This window comes from Corvus moneduloides, chromosome 10, assembly GCF_009650955.1.
Source record: "Corvus moneduloides isolate bCorMon1 chromosome 10, bCorMon1.pri, whole genome shotgun sequence".
Classification (NCBI taxonomy): domain Eukaryota; kingdom Metazoa; phylum Chordata; class Aves; order Passeriformes; family Corvidae; genus Corvus; species Corvus moneduloides.
In genome coordinates this window covers 17,579,105-17,597,725 of record NC_045485.1, presented here as the reverse complement: position 1 = coordinate 17,597,725, position 18,621 = coordinate 17,579,105, and the positions used below count along the sequence as shown (strand labels likewise).

Genomic DNA, 18,621 nt, shown 5'->3' with positions numbered 1-18,621 from the left:
TTCTTCTGGAGGGAAGTACAAGCTCAAGGAAAAGAAGAGGTTTAATCCTTTGTTGTTGGCATGCAGTGTAAACTTGTAGTAAAAACAGGAAGTTGCATCAATTCTGGCTCCTTTGTAGTAAGCTTCTGTGAGTTTGGGTCTCTTGCATGGTCTGTGTAAGGGATTTACTCTTACTCTCAGGGGTGTAATCTCATCTGTTTTATTGTGACATGAGAATGCAGTGCTACAAATATAGGTATACTGAGCAAGACACAAATATCACGTGGAACACAGAGAGAGGAACCAAGTGATTACTTTTCCTCTCTGTTTGCAGGGCTGATGAAGTGGTGGAGAGTTTCATTTTTCTTCTCTTGCTCTTCTGTTCTCGTTCTCCATTGTGTTTCTTTGTCTTGTCTTGACAGCAAACACAGCAGGCTTTTCCTGAGTTTAAAAATGCTGGCTCACCAGCTAGGTCTTGAAATTATGTCCTGAAGACGGCTGCTCCTTTAGTTTCCTTGCTTCTTCCTCCTTCCTCCCTTCCCTGGGAGCTGCTGATGACAAATTGAGCCTGGACTCAGACAGCCTCTGAGCCATCATGTGAGGACAGCAACAGCGGGGTTCAGGTGCTTTGTCCTGCTTGGTCTGGTTAAGAAGATCAGTGAGATACTTGTCTTATCTTGTAGGACATCTGGAATTCAATGGGAAGTTCTTCAACCTGTTGTTGGACTTTAGCTTCTCTAATATTTACATTTCATCCATAATGTCAGCAAACACTGGTGTCTCCCCTGAAGTTATACCACTGTCTTATTGTTCCTTATCGTCTTCTGCTTAGAAGAGATAAGCTGTTGTGTCCCAGGGTATGGAGACATGGAAGAAACTTGCGAATAGCTCTAAGAAATGCTGATGGTGTCAAGAGGAAACTAAGGGATGCCTTTCTGAAGTCACCTTTGTACATGTTTTTTAAATTTTTTTTCTCTTTTCTGGTTTCTTTCTCCTTCTTTTGAGCTTTTCAATTCCTGCAGCTATCTGCTCAAATCTTGAAAGCAAAGTGCGTTTGTGGAAAGATACAATTTACTGTGTTCCCCCCGATCTTTTGATCTCGATCAATCAAATAAATCCAAGACCTTGCAGTTCACCTTGTTGCAAGGACGGTTAATAAGTTGAGGGGTTGTACCAATGGCAGTGATGATTTTCCAGCCTTGTGCTTTTTTTTTAATTGTTGTTATTCTTTTTTATGGTTCTGACCTTTCGGACTGGTCAGGGTAAGATTATTTGCAAAGAATAGTCCATAAATACGCCTGTCAGGACTGGAGTTAACATTCGAGAGTTTCTGCTTAGCAAAAGAAAGCAATATGCCAAAGTTCAATCTAGATTTCCCTGCAGGGTTGAAAATACTGACAAGACTCACTTAACATGGCAGGGATGAGTCCTGCCACTTCTAAGGGAGTGGCTGCCATGTGGTCCTGCAGCACTTTGTAGCTGTGTGGCACAGTTAAGTTGTCTGCTCCTGAAATCTGGTGTCTGGCATCTCGTGCTGGGGCTTGCTTGGAGGAGCCCTGGATGCATCTCCTGGCTCTTCGAGGTGCCAGCTCAGTCAATTGGTAGCTTCCTTTGATTTAGCAACAGAATTTTTTTTTTTTCTAAGTGCTGTGCTTATTGCAATGCAAATGAGGGTTTGTGGAGCTGCTCTAAGCTCTGTCCTGCAAAGCCACCCTGTTCCCATCCTTGCACTCCATCCTTGCCCTCAGTGCAAGCCAGCGTGGGTTGCAAGTGTGGCTTAAGAGAGCCCAGGAGTGTCCTGTGGTGTTTTGAGTTGTGTCTTGTGGATTACCTGCTGTGATCTCTGAGCCCTTTGGGAATCCCAGATTTCAATGGAAAGCCAGTTGGGTTTCCCCTGCTGTGACTATTCATGGGAACAGTTCCTAGATATCTCCCACCTAATGTTTTCCACCATGGAAGCTTGCAGCATCCAGCGGTAAGAATTTTGCTTTACTCTCAGGAAATATCATGGTGGTTATTGATGTTTCTGCTGTCCTGTCAGCAGAATTGACTCCTGTGGGTGGGAGCAGCACAAGGAGTGAAGCTGGAAGCCAGCAGCTGCTATTTAAGCATTAACCTGCAGCACTTGAAAGCTACACAGTCCATTGTGTACAGTCTCTTTAGAGCCTGGTCATGGATGTAAATATACTTTGTCTGAAGCATGTGGCTCTTCTGAGTTTAGTTTTTCTTCCTTCTGTAGATGAGAAAGTCAAGGTGCTGAAGACCACTTGGATTTTATTTACAGGAAGTTCATGTCAGTGGAGCCTTGAGGCTGGGTCTGAAACCCATGGGTTTGGCCAAAAACCCCCCTAAAAAAAGCCTCCATGTGGGGAAAAAAATTATGCCATCAACTGAGAAAGCAGACTGGGACTAGGTGGTGAAATAGAGGTGCAAAAAGCAGCACAACTTGTGGAAAGTCACAGAGCACCTCCATGCCAGACCCTGCGACAGCTCAACAGCTCAAATCAGCAGTGCTGTAACTTGCAGTGAAGCAGGTGGGTCTCGTTCCCTGTCAGCATTGGCTGAGAAGTTTAAGAGCAAAATAAATAAATTTGTCTTTAATAAATTAGTCTTTTGTCTTCTGAATCTTAAAATTCAGAAGTCATTTCTCCAGCACCTGTAAATAACCGAACCATTTGCTGGATTTACCTGCCTTGCACATAAAAGGAGAGGGCATGGGGAAAATAGGTAAGAGGGTGGCAGAGCAGAGCCTTTGTTGTGTGGTGCCCTCACAAGCCTGGTGGCCATGCCGAGAGCTGGGGAGAGCTGTCCCCATCCCTGCAGACAGCTGCCATCCTCCAGGTGGCGAAAGGAAGGACCCTCCAATGTGCAGGAGTTTTGCATGTCCCAGAAGGCAACACTCTTTTTTCTTATTCCAAAAGGGACTGGCAATTAGCAGCAGGGGTAATAGCCACCTGGAATTAAATTCTATGCAGGCATGAGAAATAGTAGGGTATATTTGGAAATATCTATTGCATATATATATTCCTCTTAAGAGAAACATGTTGGAGGTGCCATATCCATAAATACTAATAAGGCTGTTTGATTCCAATTTTCAGGTAAGATTAACATTTTATTGAGTATTATATCTGTCACATTCAATGCTTTAGTTAACCATCCTCTCAGGCTTATTAGCATAATTGCAGTGCTTAAGCAACAATAAAAAATTCAACAGTAAAATAGCGGTTAGCACAGGCAATTTGTTATCAAAAGCTTTTACTTAAGGACAGCTTTTGAGCATATTTATTATCCAGTTAGGGCTATATATTATTTTTATTTAGAAAAACAAGAGGGAAGCAATGTAGGAATATTTTTTCTCTTTTAATGTCTAAATCAGAAGGCCCCAAAATTGGTCACCGCCTTTTTCTCTTTCTTAAAATCACCCAGCAAATTCACTTGGACTGGGAAGACAAGATAGCAAAACAAACTCAGGTCTGGTGCAGGACTGTGACGTTAATAACTCAGCAGAACAATTCCGTTAAGTTCTGATGCTGAGTGGAGCGCCCTTTTGAATTTCCCTCGTTGCATCCCGAGCTCTGAAGATATTGTCCTTTGTCTGTGGCTGATGGCACTGTCACTGGGGCAGTGCAAGGGCAGGGGTGGCCCAGGCTCACACCCCAGAGGTGTCTGCAGCCCAGGATGTAATGCAGCTGTTGGGGTGATGCTCCCACAGATGAGGGGAGGGACTGGACAGGACCTGCAGGAAAACAGACTTTGATGTCAGTGCTGGTTGTCTCTGAGGTTGGAGCAGAGGAGCATGGCCTGGCTGTGATAGTGCTGTACACTCCCCCATTTCTTTTCTCACTTGGAGGACTTTTAGGGGAACAGTCCTTTTCCTGAAAAGCTGCAGTGTAGGTGTGAATGCATGTGTGTTTGTGTGCCAGCACTCACTTGTGCACATACAGAGTCCCTGTTGACAGCATGGCAAGATTTCTTGTGAGTGCTTAAATTTTCAGCACATTTTCTATGTGGATTTAAAATACAAAGTTGTACCTCATAAATGAAGAAGCAAATGAGTTTTAAACAACACAAGAAGTCCTTAGACTGAGAGGTCCATCAAAAAAAGCACATGGAATTGGCAAGAGGAAGACTGTTGCTGTGGTTGCTTGTGATTCCTTTGCTGGTAGAGGCCTTTTACAGACCTTCTCTCTGCTTGTGTTTGCTCTTCCAACATCTTTCAGCCTTTGCTTGAGTTGTTGTCCTTGTTCCCTAGATCTGTGCTCACCTTCAGCACTTTCCCCGTCACTGCCACCTTGGTGCCTATCTCCTACTATGTGTTTTCCTAATTTTTCCGTGTTCTGGGAGACCTCCTTTGCCTCGTGCTGCTTTTTCAGAGGTTGCTCTCCCATCTTCTTGATGGATTACTTAACTGTGGCCCTGTTGCTCTGTCATTTTGGTGGTACCCAAAGCCCTGGGAGAAGAGCTGCCACAGCCCTGGTGATGCCTTGATTGGGCTCACAGTCTGGATAAGCAAGAAGGGTAAACTTGTCTGGCTTTTTTGCTCCCATTTTGACTGCTGTCTAAGCTCGCCATGAGGAGAAATGAAGGCAGTGCTGCTGCCCCAGGGAAGAAGCTTGTGTTCATAGTGAAACAGGATGTGCAAGCAGGTTGTCGGAATTGGGAAGGGAGCACATGGAGATAGGTGAAACTAAATTGGGCACATATTAGAGAAGTGATGTGCTTGTGGGGTCCTCTTCACAAACACCCTCTTCTGTGAATGTGTGAAATTTGAAAGGAGCTGGTTGTTTCAGATCCCTTTTTTTTGAAAGGGGTAAAAAACCCTATGTTATTCAGAGATAAATTGTATGTTTCAGATTCTGGGGTAGTTGTGAGTCTTCTGTTGGTACACAGCTCACTCTCATGAAACTGCCCAGCACTGCATGGTGTTTAGACTTTCTGTCAACATATAACTTGGTGATGCTCCTGAGACTGTGAATACACAGAAAACTGACTGTGGAGAGCTACACTTTCTGGGAACTTTGCTCTTTGGTGGAAATTTGACTGTGATTTGAATTGCAGTTGAAATATGTGCTCTCTGCCTCCATGATCACCTCTAGGAATGGGGACTCATTGCTGCTGTCTCAGGAACAAGCAGGTTCCTGCACAGTCCTGCAGCTCCCCATTATTCCTCCATCTGGCTTAGCTCATCTGGCTTTAGTAGCCCCCAAGGCACCTGAGCATCTCCTGATTGCATCTGGCCTTGTAGCTGGGCAGTACTGAGTATCTTCTACTACAGCCAGGGAAGCACCCTTCTAGCTCTTGTGCACAGCCAGAGGGTTCCACATCCACAGAAAGAGCTGAGGGACCAGAGAAGGTGTTTTCTTGGGGTGTTGACATGGCCAAGGGCATTTCTTTGTGGCTTCTACTTGAGATCTATAATCATCCAACATTTTGCAGAAAGGGTCATGCAGCTCTTTTGTGCAGCTCCTGGCTCAAAGCAGGGTTAGCTTTAAGGTAGGATGAGGTTACTCAGAGCTTGTCAAGGCAGTGGTGGCCTGCTGTGGCCTTGAGGGATGATGACAGTGTATGCCTTGGTAACAAAAAGAGACCTTATGGAGGGGTCTGTAGGCTGCATTCTGGTGTCAGGGTAGTGGAGCAATGACTTTTATGTGAGAGGGTCTGTGTGAAGGGTTGAGGGACAAGGTCTGAGCACTGACACAGCGATTCCTACATTAAATTCCTCTTGTGGAGTGGGGAACACCATGCCCAGCTCTGCTGGAATCTGGCTACCTCTGTAACTGCTGGGGACACTGCACAGCTCTCCTCATTATGGAGGAGAGGGTCTGTGGCTAGAGACCAGTCCACATGTGAACATGTCCTCCCCGAGAAAGAAAGTGCCTACATGCCTCTTGAGGGGAAAAAAATGGCTGAAAGAATTTAGCAGTGATAAATGTCATAAAAAATACTTATGCTGGAATTTGTAAAGCCTGGAACATCTGTTCTCAGCAGTGCTTTGATCATGTTGTGAGGCTTTTAAAATGATACTTCCATGAATTAAGTGAGATCCTTATGGCTGCAGGATTCCTTTCAGTGCCCCTTTTTTCGTGGAGCAAAAAGGCAAATTTCACAGGGAACATTACATGACTTGAAACACATATTTTAATGGTTAGTATCAACCAAACAATGTTTTATTAGGTGCTAGAAAAATGTTCCAGTTCCATACCCCAGGAAGCAAAGCACTCCCATTTACTTTTTTAGCTTATGGGAGCTGTACTTTGAAAAAAAAAAAAAAAAAAAATCAAGAATTCATTGCTTGTATGTTACTCTATTCAAAACCAAACCAAACATGGTGAAATGAGCTTAAACATTTTGAAGCTGTTGTTGGAAAAGGTCCTTTTTGGGTTTTGTTTCCAGGCAGAACTGCAGACGAGGCAGAGGATCTGTGTGTTTTCTGAGGGACCCTGCAGCAAAGAATGGCGAGACACTGATGATTTACTTTCCTCGGTGCACTGCCTTGGATTGAGCAGCTTTTAGTCATTTGCTTTTCTCTCAGGACTTGTGCTTTCCCCATTCCTGGTTGTTTTAGCAGGCTTCTGCCTCCTGCCCTTCCAGCAGCTGCATATTGGGGGCTGAAATGTTGTGATGCCAAATGTCTTTGGTGATCTAAGTAGTGAGAGGGCCCTCATGGCAGTTCTTTGCAGTGTCATGCTTGGCAGGAGGATTTCTGTTCCTCTGCCTTCCTGCTACGTGTAGGGAAAATTATATCTCCTGGACTGTTTGCAGAAACAGCCTGTGGGACATGAGGGGCAGCAGGAAGGAGGGAGAAACTAAAGACGAGATGTGGAACAAGGGTGGGTCTCCTCCTGTGCTACGTTTTTGTGTTCATACTTGAGAAATCTTTTCCTGCTGCTGCAGCTCCCAGTGGGATGCTGGGGAAGGCTTCTTGCTCCCATCTCCCCTTCCCTCCCTGGAATGAATGAATGGACCCGCATGTGACCCCATGGCTCTACCCAGCAATCAGAAGCCTGGGACATTTAGCTGTTTCTTCATTTAAAGACTGTCCAAGCTGTGAAAGGAGGAAAAGTTATGGTCATAAATAGCAGAGAAGGAATATGGATGGGCTTTCTAGTAAGGTTCTGGGCGTCAGGGGTTAATTTACAAAAACTAAGTTGTTTAATTCCTCCAGCACCCAACAGGTGAACAGGCGGCTTATTGCTGTGACATATCCATTTATAGCAGTTTTCCTTTGCTAACACCTGTGACTCAGTTCTGTTACATACTTATGCTGTCTGTTAATTATTTACCAGTGATTTACAAGTACAGAGTGCAAATAAAATCCTTTTATGCAGGAGACTGCATTGTACACCCAGGATTCCTGGGAATTAGGGCACTGTACTACCGTGTACAATCCCATCAACATCCCTGGACTTCTGCTAGAGGAGTCCTTGTATGTACCTGATAAAGAGGCAGTCCCTTGCCCTCCAGAACTGGCACTCAGAGGGGCTGTGGTGTTAGTGAAGGACTTACTACACACAGAGCTGTGGTATATGAGGGGATCTGTGTCCTTTGCTTCCTTGCAGATCGATTTTTGCTAGTTTAAATTACTTTCTTCCCCGTCGACAAAGGCTCATTCTTCTTCATAACTGATGGCAGCAGCAAACTGTTTTTAAAAAAACCCCACAGCATGATGAGCTTTTTTTCTTAAAAAAGAATAAAATAGTATAAAAGTCAAGTAGCAGATAGAGTTCTGACTCAGCTCGTAACTTATGATCCTATGCTATTTCTGTAACAGTTTTAGCTTATGACCAAATTTTTCTAATATTAGGACATTGCCATTGAAAGTGTGTCAGTCCCTGGCTGCCAGAACCTGTCACTGTACAGAATATATACACTTCTGACCAAGTGTGCAGGAGCAGGCCAGTAAGTTGTCTGTTGTAGTTTTAAATTGCTGAAAGTTTTGGGTTTTTTTTTCCTTGTCTGTTTGTTTTTGGTTGTTTTTGTTGATTTGCTTAGCAAACAGTGCTGTGCGGAACAACATAGCTGCTTTTTATTTCTCACGCAGTCAGGCACTGAGCTCCCATCCCCAGCTGTGCCTCTTGCAACTGGAGTTGCTTTGCTGGTAGGTTTTTCAGCCAGTGCAAACTGCTCTAAGTCAATTTAAGCTGTATCAACTGTATGGATGTTGTGGAAGTTGAGGATCTGGTCATACAGCTTGTGGTTTTAATGAGGAAGGAGTTTGGGAGATGGTTGTCCTGTTCTAGTCAGGCAAGAAAGTACATGCAAAGTTTCTCTAACCCCAGGGAAAGTGTGTGTGTGAACAAATAAGCATCTGTGTTGCAGAGAATGTGATTACCGAGGAAATCCCAGTTTATGAGTAGGATTTTTTATAGGTTCAGATCTGCTGCGGTTTCAGACACTTAAGGACACTTAAAATAATGAAACTCCAGACAGTCCAGCCCACACATGCATGATACACAGCAGCAAAGCCATCCTTGTGTTTAGCACTACTGATCAGCTCACTAATGCAACATCTGCTCTGGGATTTTGCATTTAATTTTTGTCTGGATAATAAAGAGGAATTCAGGGCTAATGATCTGTGTCCTGTTTCCCTTCAAAGTGCTTTATTTACTCTTTGTGGCTGCTTTTCATCATTCTTTGCAGCAGCCCTAAAATGTCAACTGACCTGGCGAAATCAACAAGGGTTGCCTAAAAAAATCTGAAAGAAAAGCTAGGAAGGATGTTGCTTTCTAGCTTTTCATGTGAACACCTTGTAATCAGACTCCCTTTGATTAAGTAACTGGCGAAGCCTATTCATATGTACTGTAATTAAAGTTTAATGAAGCAAGAGGATGTATTCATATATGCTGACTAATGCAGGAGGAATAGATTCCTGTAACTCTGCTCTGCGAGCCCTTTCCTTTGCCATCAAGGCTGGGTTTACTAGAAAGCTCCTCAGAAGCTGTGGACCTCCCCTGGCATGAGCAACCCTCACAAGTCTGGGTTATTGTGCTTACAGCGAGAGGCAATGATGTCCTGAATGTGGAATAGTACAGCTCTTTTGTAGGGCACAGCCTTATCAATGAAGCCCAGTTTGGCTGATTGCAAGAGGTGAGGCAGGGCTTCTGCCCTAATGTGCTCCACTGGAAAAGATCAGGGAATTGCGGATGTGGGCTGTGTCTGTATCAGCTGGATGAATGGAGCAAAAGGGGAAGCCCCCTGGGCCCTGATTTTTAAGTATGAAACTGATGCTCATGAGAAGTCTGAATGACAGCTAAGCTGGTGTCAAAAAACAGCCAGGCTTTTAGTGCTTCTGCCTTTGCCATGGGTTTATTGGGCAGTTGCTTTGGTACCTGTGTTCCCAGAGGGATATGGCCCTGCTTTGTAGAGCATTTTGCTTCTAAAACATCACAGGGAATGCACAGACATCTGTGTGGACAATGAAATGACCTGCCAGGAAGGGTGCAGAGGCTTGCTTACTTTGGCACTGTCTCCATCTCTTCCCAAGTGTTTCTACCTCTGGGGCAACTGCAGAGCTCCTGCATCATCTTGTACCCAGGATGGGGACTGGAGAAATGATATTAAAAGATCTTAGCTCATTACACAGTAGCCTGTGACTTTAGCTCTGTGCAGGGACTGATATCCCACCTCTGGAGTGGAATGTGGCAGTGGGGTGATGCTGCACAGCTATGTTAAATGCCATTTTTGGACAAGCAATGAAAGATCCTGCTGTATCCGCTCACAGCAATGGGCTGGGCGACAGAACGGAAATGCCATGGTGGAATTTGCCTTTGCTGCTGACCCTTGCCTGACATGTGAGAGCTCCTCATCACCAGACCCTTGTTTTGCCTTACCCAGAATACAAAGCAGTGTTTCATTGGCATGGCTGGCTGTTTTCCTTCTGTCTTGACTCGGTGGCAGAACTGAAGCAAGCTTTCCAGAGAGAGACTGAGTGTTCCAGTTAGCATCTGCTTCAACCCCAGTTCCGTCCTGCCGAGGCTCTCACTTGCACTGTTGCAGTGAAGTGCTCAAGAAGCCTTCAAAGGGAGATGGAGCTCTGGAGCTGAGATCTTGGCCTTCATTTTTGGCCTGGAAAGCTGCTTTTGGAACAGTAAGCATGAGATTTCTCTTGAAATCTTCTTTGTGTGCCTTTCTGCAGAAATAGCTGGAAGGAGAAGACCTGTCAGTTGAGCTCTAAAAGAGAAACCTATTGGCTCTGAATACACTGGGGACATTATTTAAGGTCAGTTGATCTGTGAGAAGGCACAACTTATCTAATGCAGCCTAAGGTTAGTTATGCAACAGACAGGCTGTTCTTTGTTGTGAACTTCAGTGTGTGCCTGTGAAAATCAAAGGTCTTGCTGAAGGCGTGTTGTGTTCTGGCTGGAAGCTATTGGGTGTCCTCCTCTAGTGATTTTCCTTCTGTAGTAGATTAGCATCATGGAAAGGTTTCCAGTGGGAAAGGCACTCAGCTGTGGCAGGCTGCAGAGTGTAACTACCAGCAGATGTGTGCTCTGATGGGTGCTGGTGCAGGACCACATGCATGTGGCATTGCTTCAGACCAGCTTTTACTTCTGTCTGTTCTCCCCTGTGCATCTCTCTCTGTGTCATAGACCGGGTCACTGGATTGTCTAGATGCCTAGATAGGGCAGTATTTTAAGGAAAACACTGTAGAAGGGGTGTTTTCTGACTTCTAAAGGGAGAGATGTAATAATTTGTAATTTATATTGGTTTGAAATACGATGTTTGCAGTGTGCTGGCTGCATGGCACTGACATCTCCTTACTTGGAGAACCTTTCTCTCCCCATATTCTCTTATTAAACATGCTGCCCTGCCAAAGTGCCATGATATCTCCAGAGAGACTCAGCAAATAGAAGAAAGGGTATTTTTTTATTTTAAAGTAGAATTGGTCTCCTGTGCCTTGTGGGGTAGGTAAGAGTGAACAGTTCTGGGTAGGCATTTTTGGGCTTGAGTCTCTGTGTACAGTGAAAAATGCTTTATTGCTTGTGCAAAGGTAAGCATAATATCCAGCAAGATTGCCTGATATACTTGTGGATTGTCTTCTTTCTGTGCTTTTTATTTGTGTGGTATGTATAGCATTTGCAAAATGAGGATATTTTAACCAGCTTTGCACAAATACTGGTCCTGCATGGTTTGTTAGCTGTGCATTCCTGGGCAGAATTGCGGAGTAGTGGAAATAATCAAATACCTTGAGCTTTTTTTTTTTTTGTGGACTTTATGTAAGAGACAGAAAAATTAAACCTAAAAAGGAAATAACCTAGGTGAATAGTCATACAATGTTGTTTTTTCTTTAAGTTCAACTTTATATATAGACACCTTGATGAAACCCATATTGTCTGTGAGGGAAAGGTGATGACATGTGATGTGGTGTGACAGTGGGGGAGTAAACTGGAGTGGCTGCAGCAATCCCTGGTTTGGCTATCTCAGAGATGCAGATGCTCTGAACTCGGGGGGAGTGTTCCCATCTCCCTTGATGCAGCTTGGGACCAAAGGTTTTCCTGAGTTGCCTCTTGCTCTGGAAGCTTTTCTGTTCTTGTAAGCTCCCTTTGAGGTACACTCAGATGTTGCAGTTAGTAAGAAATTTCCCCTGCTTTACAAAGATCAGACTCTGCCTTCCCCCTTCTCAGCATCCAAAATGATTAGCAGTTCCTGTGAATTCAAGCCTATGGATTTTATGAAGACCCCTGACAGCCAGGGGTGATTGTGTTCTCCTTGAGTGTTTCCTAAGTAGAAGGAAATCAATGCATCAAGGGGGACTGTGCCTGACATCTATTAATTATACTGTCCCCTTACATCTAATGCAGTAGAAGAGGGTCTGAAAGTCAGCCCCCTATGCTCTGGCTATAATTGATACAGAAACAAATTGATACAAATGAATTGAACTAGTTTGTTAAAAAAAAAAAAGAGGACGTTTGTTTGATATTTGGAATTGGAAGGAGGAGTTGCAAACTGAAGTACAAAGTACAGCAGTGTGAGATGCTTGGTTGCAGCAGCCCCCCTGAATGGACCCACCAGCCCTACAGTGCCCCACGCTAAATGCTTGGGGATAAAACACTTCTGCTGTTAATGCTGCACCAAATGAAGGCATTGTGGAACATGCCTGGGGCGATGGGCTGGGGGATGATTACTGTGTCCTTCCTGTAGATGAGCTGAGTTTGAAGCTTTTACCATCCTGACTTTTGCAGCACACATTCAGCTGAATATGACATCAGTGTTAAGAGCTGTGGCACTTGTGGTTACAGCCTTGGGATTCCTTATATTTACTTTCTAGGGAACTAAAATTCAAAGCAGCTTTTATGGCTGTCATGACAATACTGTCAAGTTTCAAAAGAGGTGGCTAAATGTGCATTGACCTTTAACTAATAGGCCATATCCTATTTTTTGTGTGTTTCCAATTAGGAGAAGTATGCTACAAAATTTTAAAAGAAATCGTTAAAAGAGAAAAGTTACTTAACTGTAAGACTTCTGCTTTTTTTCCCAAGATAAAAATAGTGAATTTTTGTCTTAGTGCAGAAGGTTTCATACGACTACTATTATAAGCTGGAAATCAAGATTTAATAATAGCACATACCATCTGCCACCAGTGGTAGAAGAACGAGACTGAACCATTGACTGCTGTAAGCACTTTTAATTTGCAGCTTGGAGTGAGGTTGCAGGGCTTCACATCCTTCCGTGGAGGAGAGGATGGGATTCTTGGTTTCCACTGCTGATTCTCTTCCTGAGCTGTTGGGATTTTAGCACTGAAAAATTGCAGGTGCAACATCTTGTTCTGGCTTGGTGTGGTGAGTTGTGCTGTCAGAGTAAAATAAAGGAAGGTGTTGACTATGCCAGGCTTGACCCATCTCTGTCTGAGGCCAGCCAGTTGTTACCAATAAAAGCTGGAGCAGCTCTGTGGGAAGACCAAAGACAAGTTTTTTCATGTGTTTTGATGGTGGGTGGGAGATGATGGGCACATCTGGCTGACATGAAGAAGGGTCTCTCCCCGTGCTGCTTCTTAGAGGCCACATCCCTCCTTCTTATATTCTTGGATGTACATTACAAAAGAATTTTATATCTTTGTTCATAAGAGTTGGGCTCATTTGCATGAGCTGTGGTGGATCTTTTGCTACCTTAGAAAAATCAGAGCATATTTTTCCACTTTTTAAGATGTACTTTGCTAAATAGGTATTTTTGTCAAATTGCAGTTTCCTCCAAAACATATTTCTTTATATAGAAAATGGGATTCCACCTCTCCTAGACCTTTGCTAACAGCTGTTCTGCTAACTAAATGTCACTGAATTAAAAAGAAACAAAATTAGGAATATGATGGCTTTGGATAGATTCTAGTTGACTATTTCGGTCCTAGGTAGAAGTAATCCTGCTCTCTTCTGAATGTGGAGGTATTCTGGGGATTACTACCCTGCTATTTTACCCTGCAAAGCACTGTGAAAGTGCAGCACTTCTGGAAGGCTGGGATCCATGTATAACACGTACGTGGCTTTTGCCAGCCCAGAGGAGAGCTGGGGCAGCCCCGTGGACACTCGAGAACTGAGCATGCTGCTGGTTTTGGCAGCTCAGCCTTTAGAGCTGACCTATAACAAAGCTGGTGCTACGGGATAGTTTCAGGTGGGGGTGTGTAGGAAAAGGGGACCCGTGCCAGCCTTTTGAAGGTTGCTTTGATTTGTTGCTGGGCACAGTGAGGACTCCTGAGGTATTATCTGAGGATTAAGTGCAACATTAAACATTGGAGCTCGCTTGTCAAAGAAAGGGTAGGTTATCAAAATATGATTTATAACCAACAGTTTACTACTAGCTACAGTAATTAATATGGAACATGATGGGGCCCATCATTAATGTGCTTTGTTGTCTCAGCTTGCATTACTGCTGCTGGCAAGGCCAGCTTCTGAGGCTAATGAGGGACAGAGAAGAAAGAAATCTGTGCTGCTGTTAGCTGATGGTAATATTTCTCCAGGTCACACACTGTACCATGCATTGCATCTGATCACAAATCTCAGCCAGACATACCTGTCCAATTTCCCAAATTCTTGTTTAGAGACACAAGAATTACTGTTTGTGCCAAGGTCGCTCAGAGCCAGTGACAAACTCTGTTAGCATTGGGATGGGGGAGAGGCTGCACAAGCTGGTCTGGAGGATGAGGACGAAATTTGTCAGTGGTCCAAATCCTACTCAGGTTATCGATGAGGGAAGACAGTTAATGTCCAGTGGTGGTGATTACTGAACTTGTCCAAGGGAGGATAAAGACGGAAGAGGCTTTTCCAACATTTTCTCATGGCCAAGTGCCCAGATGAGGGCAGTGACGGGTGCTGTGCTGCTGATGGGAATCTGTTGGCGAGAAGCTTGTGGTTGGTTTGAGATGGGTCCCACTTCCTGATAGCCCATCTTGAGCTGCCTGAGAGCTGTGCGACTTCAGCAGAAGTTTTATTATCACGCTAGTTTCCAGAGAGATGTTTGGAGCCATTCCCAGCATTGGGTTTAGCTGCAGCAGCAGCTTGAGCTCCTTTCTGGTGTTTTGGTGAAGAGTAGGGCAGCTGGTGGCTCTCCTGAGGTGCGTCAGGAGTTCATGTTAAAATAAACAAAGCTGTTCCCATGGTCTGTTTGCTGTGTCAAGTTCAGGTTTATCGGTCTTTCAAAGACAGATCCCACAATATCATCCAAATTTGAGAAATACCTGAGGATGGGGGGGATGCAGGATGCAGTCAGGTCTCCTGCATGAAGACAGCAGTGGGAAAACCAACTGCCTTTGAAATTTGGCATGCTTGAGCTCCATGGTCACCGTGATTAATTGTGACATTGATTTAGAAGAATATTTTTGGCTTAGCACCCACCCTTACTTTAAACATTTTGGTTGAACAGCACTTTCTGACCTGCAGCTGCCCACGGTGGCAACACCTAACTGGGGCACTTTTACAGCAGAGTGTGGTGTACCTTAGCTTTATTGAGCATTGCCCAAATAGTTGAGAAGGGTGTCTTAAAGAGTCTTGTGTTAGTCCAGATATAGCTGCTGGTATTTCCCAAGAGCATCAGGGCTGTCTGCAGGGAAACTAAAAGGTTTCAGCAGTTCTGCTTTAGCTAGAGCCAGGTAAGCAGTAGTCTGACGGTCCTCTCTGTACATCTCTTCCAGACATGTCCTTTTTGGCATGTTTGGTGATCAGATCAGATCTATTCATTTCATGTTGAGATGACACAATAAATGGTACCTTTGCCAGTTTCACATCTATGGCTTTGGTTATATTGGTTTTTGCTGTGTGCCTTTAGTCATCCCTGTTGCTGGCTGTAAAGGGTTGGAGGGGTCTGTCTTGTGGGGAATTATATACACCAGTCATGTCTTTTTTTTAGATCCCAGCACTTGACCTCCTTACTTATCCCATAAAGGAGCCTCTTGAACATTGACTAATCCCACCGGGATTTATGCAGACTGGATGAAAGCCAAGTCCTCCCTGGGTGGGTGCAAGATGCATCAAGGAGTTTGAACATTTGTGTCCTGTCTTGCCTGAATTCATGTAAGTCGAGGCAGTTGGGTGACTGGGTAGCGCAGTGTTATGCCACCATCATTAAATTAATGCCAGACAGGGCATGATGATTTTATGACCATTAATATTTGTATGCAAACTACGAGGCTGGCCCAGAGAGATGCAGAATGGGGCATCACTGAGAAGTGGAGACTCATTAGTGTGTGCACTTAGGTTCAGACTACAGAGCTGACCAGATGACTTATCACAGGGTTGAAAACCTTGCTGTTGCTGATTTACTTTGTTTCTTCAGAACTATTTAGTATTCTAGTTGGTTCCAGATTTTTGTTGTTGAGTTGATGTGAGCTGCAGGAGAATTTTCTCTTTGGGACCTTCAGTGTATTTGACAAAGATGCATTTCTCTGAGAGCCACAGGGACAAGCAGAGTCAAGGATTGTGGAGTAGAGCACATGGCCAGAAACAACTATCTGGAAATTAACATTTCTGGCTAAAAATCAGTGCTCTTGTCTGTTGTGGAGAGGGCCAAAATGCTATAAATGGCTTAGTTTGGTTTGATGCTAGAGCCAGTAGGTTACCCATCCCCAGTAATTGCAGTGTCCTTCCTATTTAGAGGATTCTTCAGAAATTTTTGCTAGAATTAGATTCATGCTTTCCAGAGGTGGGGGGAACTTCTAAATATTTTGAAATCTTTTAAAAAATAGTAGCAATCTAATCACAACAAATGGCAAAATAGTGATGTATACACAGTGGTTTGAGTATTGCTTAATAATCTTTACCCACTGCATGTGGCGCCTTGGGCCTGTCAGCATGAATTTCAATGGAATTCTAGTTGTTTTCCCAAACATAAAGATAGTCTTTTTCCCCAAACTAAAGTTTGTGTTTGCTGCCCCATGTGTCTGTATAGACAGACACATGCATAGGTAGACCTGGTAGCAACAGTGATGTCTTGGGTGGTTTCGTGCTGTATTAACAAGGAGTGTGTTGTCAGCAAGCTTTCCTGTATTTGTTAAAGGTTTGCACGGGTAATAAAATCTTGTTGGGAAAATTGATCTAATTTTGAGATTGAGAGGTGTGAGAATAAAAGACGCTTTACTGTAAACTGTAGGTAGGTAACAACAGAAACTCGAATATTAGAAGAAACTGGGTATCGCACAAACCACACACTTTCACATCACTAAAACAAGAGCTGTGCTCACACAGAAACATGAACCTCTTTGCAAACCACAGAAAGTAAAAGGGAGCTCTCCTGTTTCATTATTGATCTAATTGCTCTTTTCTTGATATGAGAAACGATATGAAATGCTCTTGGATATTCCAGTGCGTGCAGAAACAGACCATTACTTTTGGAAACTTTTAAAGGCACAGCACATACTGGTAAATAGCGAGGTCATTTATTTCTGAGAGTTGCTACTGCCTACCTAATGTCACTTAATTGTTCTACTGGAACTGAATATATTACAGCTTTGATGAGAACTTTCCACTCGGGAGTGATATTAAATGGAGAGAGCCCAGCCCATATTTTCACATGATTTAATCAGTTTTGGAAGATCAGTTGGTGCAATCCTTGTAAGTAAGTCCTGTTTTAAGAAAAGGTCCTCTTTTTGGAGTACCTCAGTGTTGGAGTGCTTTAAAGCTCCCTTCTAACCCAAATTGCTCTGCAGTCCTTTGTGGTTGTTGCCTTTATCTGTAATCTCTTTCTTTTCATTTACAATCCCATTTAAGACCAAGTTTCCTGAGTAACCTGAAAGTTTGAGCCTGCGGGACTTGTGCAAAGTGTGTGTGGTTAAAAACCTTGCCATGTTTGCGTGTGAGAGCAAACATGCATAGGAATGAGGTTCCTGGATTGATCCAGTGAAGTGTTTCTGGACATGTTTCAAAGCTGTGAGAGTCTGACGAGCCGTGCTTTTCTGGGGGGGAGCTGTGAAGGTGAGCGTCAGTCTGTGCTCACCTCCGTGTTTTACAACACTCCTCCATTTATGATCTCCACCAGCTCTGCTGCTCCGCCTGCTCCTGCCAGCAGTCTCACCTCCTACTCTTCTGCCAGGCTGAGCAGATTCTGGAGTCTGCTGGCTGCAGGCAGTGCCAGCTCCCTGACAGAGCCCTTCTCAGGGCTGTGGCAGAGCTGAGACAAGGAGATCCTTGGTTCTCCTTGGGTTTCAATAGTGGCTGGCTCCAGTGGCACTGGACGCCTTTTCTTTCCCTTGTTTCAGCAACTTTTCTCTTGCTTGGTTTCTACAACTTAAAAGCACTTGTATCACCAAATTTGGGACTCCCATAGAATGGTTTGGGTTCGAAGGAACCTTAAAGATCATCTTCCAACCCTTCTCTGGGCAGGGACACTTTGCACTAGACCAGATTGTTCAAAGCCCCATCCAGCCTGGACCGTGAACTAGAACTGCACAGTGGCTTTTTTTTGTAGTGGGTAGTTAATCCGAAATACCCAGTGGTGAGAAAGAAGCACAATGCAACCTTTAATAGAAGATTTTGGAAGCAGTTTAAGTTCATTTTGAGAACTACTTTTCACTTCCTAAAATCTCCAGCATTTCAAAATGGTCTTGAGATTTGCAGAAAAGATCACTTCCAGCAGTAGCTTATAATAAAAGGTGGAGAGCAAGAATGACTTCTCTTAGTAGCTTGTTCTTAAGACATCTCAATGACCCGTTTGATGAATCAGTGATAAATTCTTTTTACCTGAATCTCCTGGCAATTCCCTTTACCTGTATGGCATATTAAGCTCATTGTAATTTTCTTTCTTGCTTATTGATTTGTTGATTCCCCCCCCCCCCCAAAAAAAAAAAACCAAGCCCAAACAAAACCGAAATTAATTAGGTCCGCTTATATCAAGATGAGGACAAGTCTCCAGCTGGCAAGAATATGATTGCATGGTTGGAGAGATGTCACTGCTACAGAGAAAAATAGCTTGGTAGTAGCTTTCCAAATTGGTGTTCAAATCCATATTCATTTTAAGGGCATTTTCCCTTGAGTTGTCACACAGTCCCAAGGTACTGAAGACAAACTCAAACAAGCCTATCCAAAAGTCAGCCTCTCAGAAATCTTAGGAACTATCTGGCTTTGGGTCTTTGCTCCTGAGCCAGTAGAAGAGGAAGCTGGCTTTTGGTTTAGGCAGATCAGGCCAAAACCAGATTTGTTTGCATTTGTGCACCAAGTTTTGTTT

At 43.9% G+C, this 18,621-nt stretch overlaps 1 protein-coding gene across 1 annotated transcript in view; it reads left to right on the top strand.

Moving 5' to 3' along the window:
- LPP (LIM domain containing preferred translocation partner in lipoma) overlaps positions 1-18,621 on the top strand; it is a 333,633-nt gene that overhangs the window by 62,580 nt on the left and 252,432 nt on the right.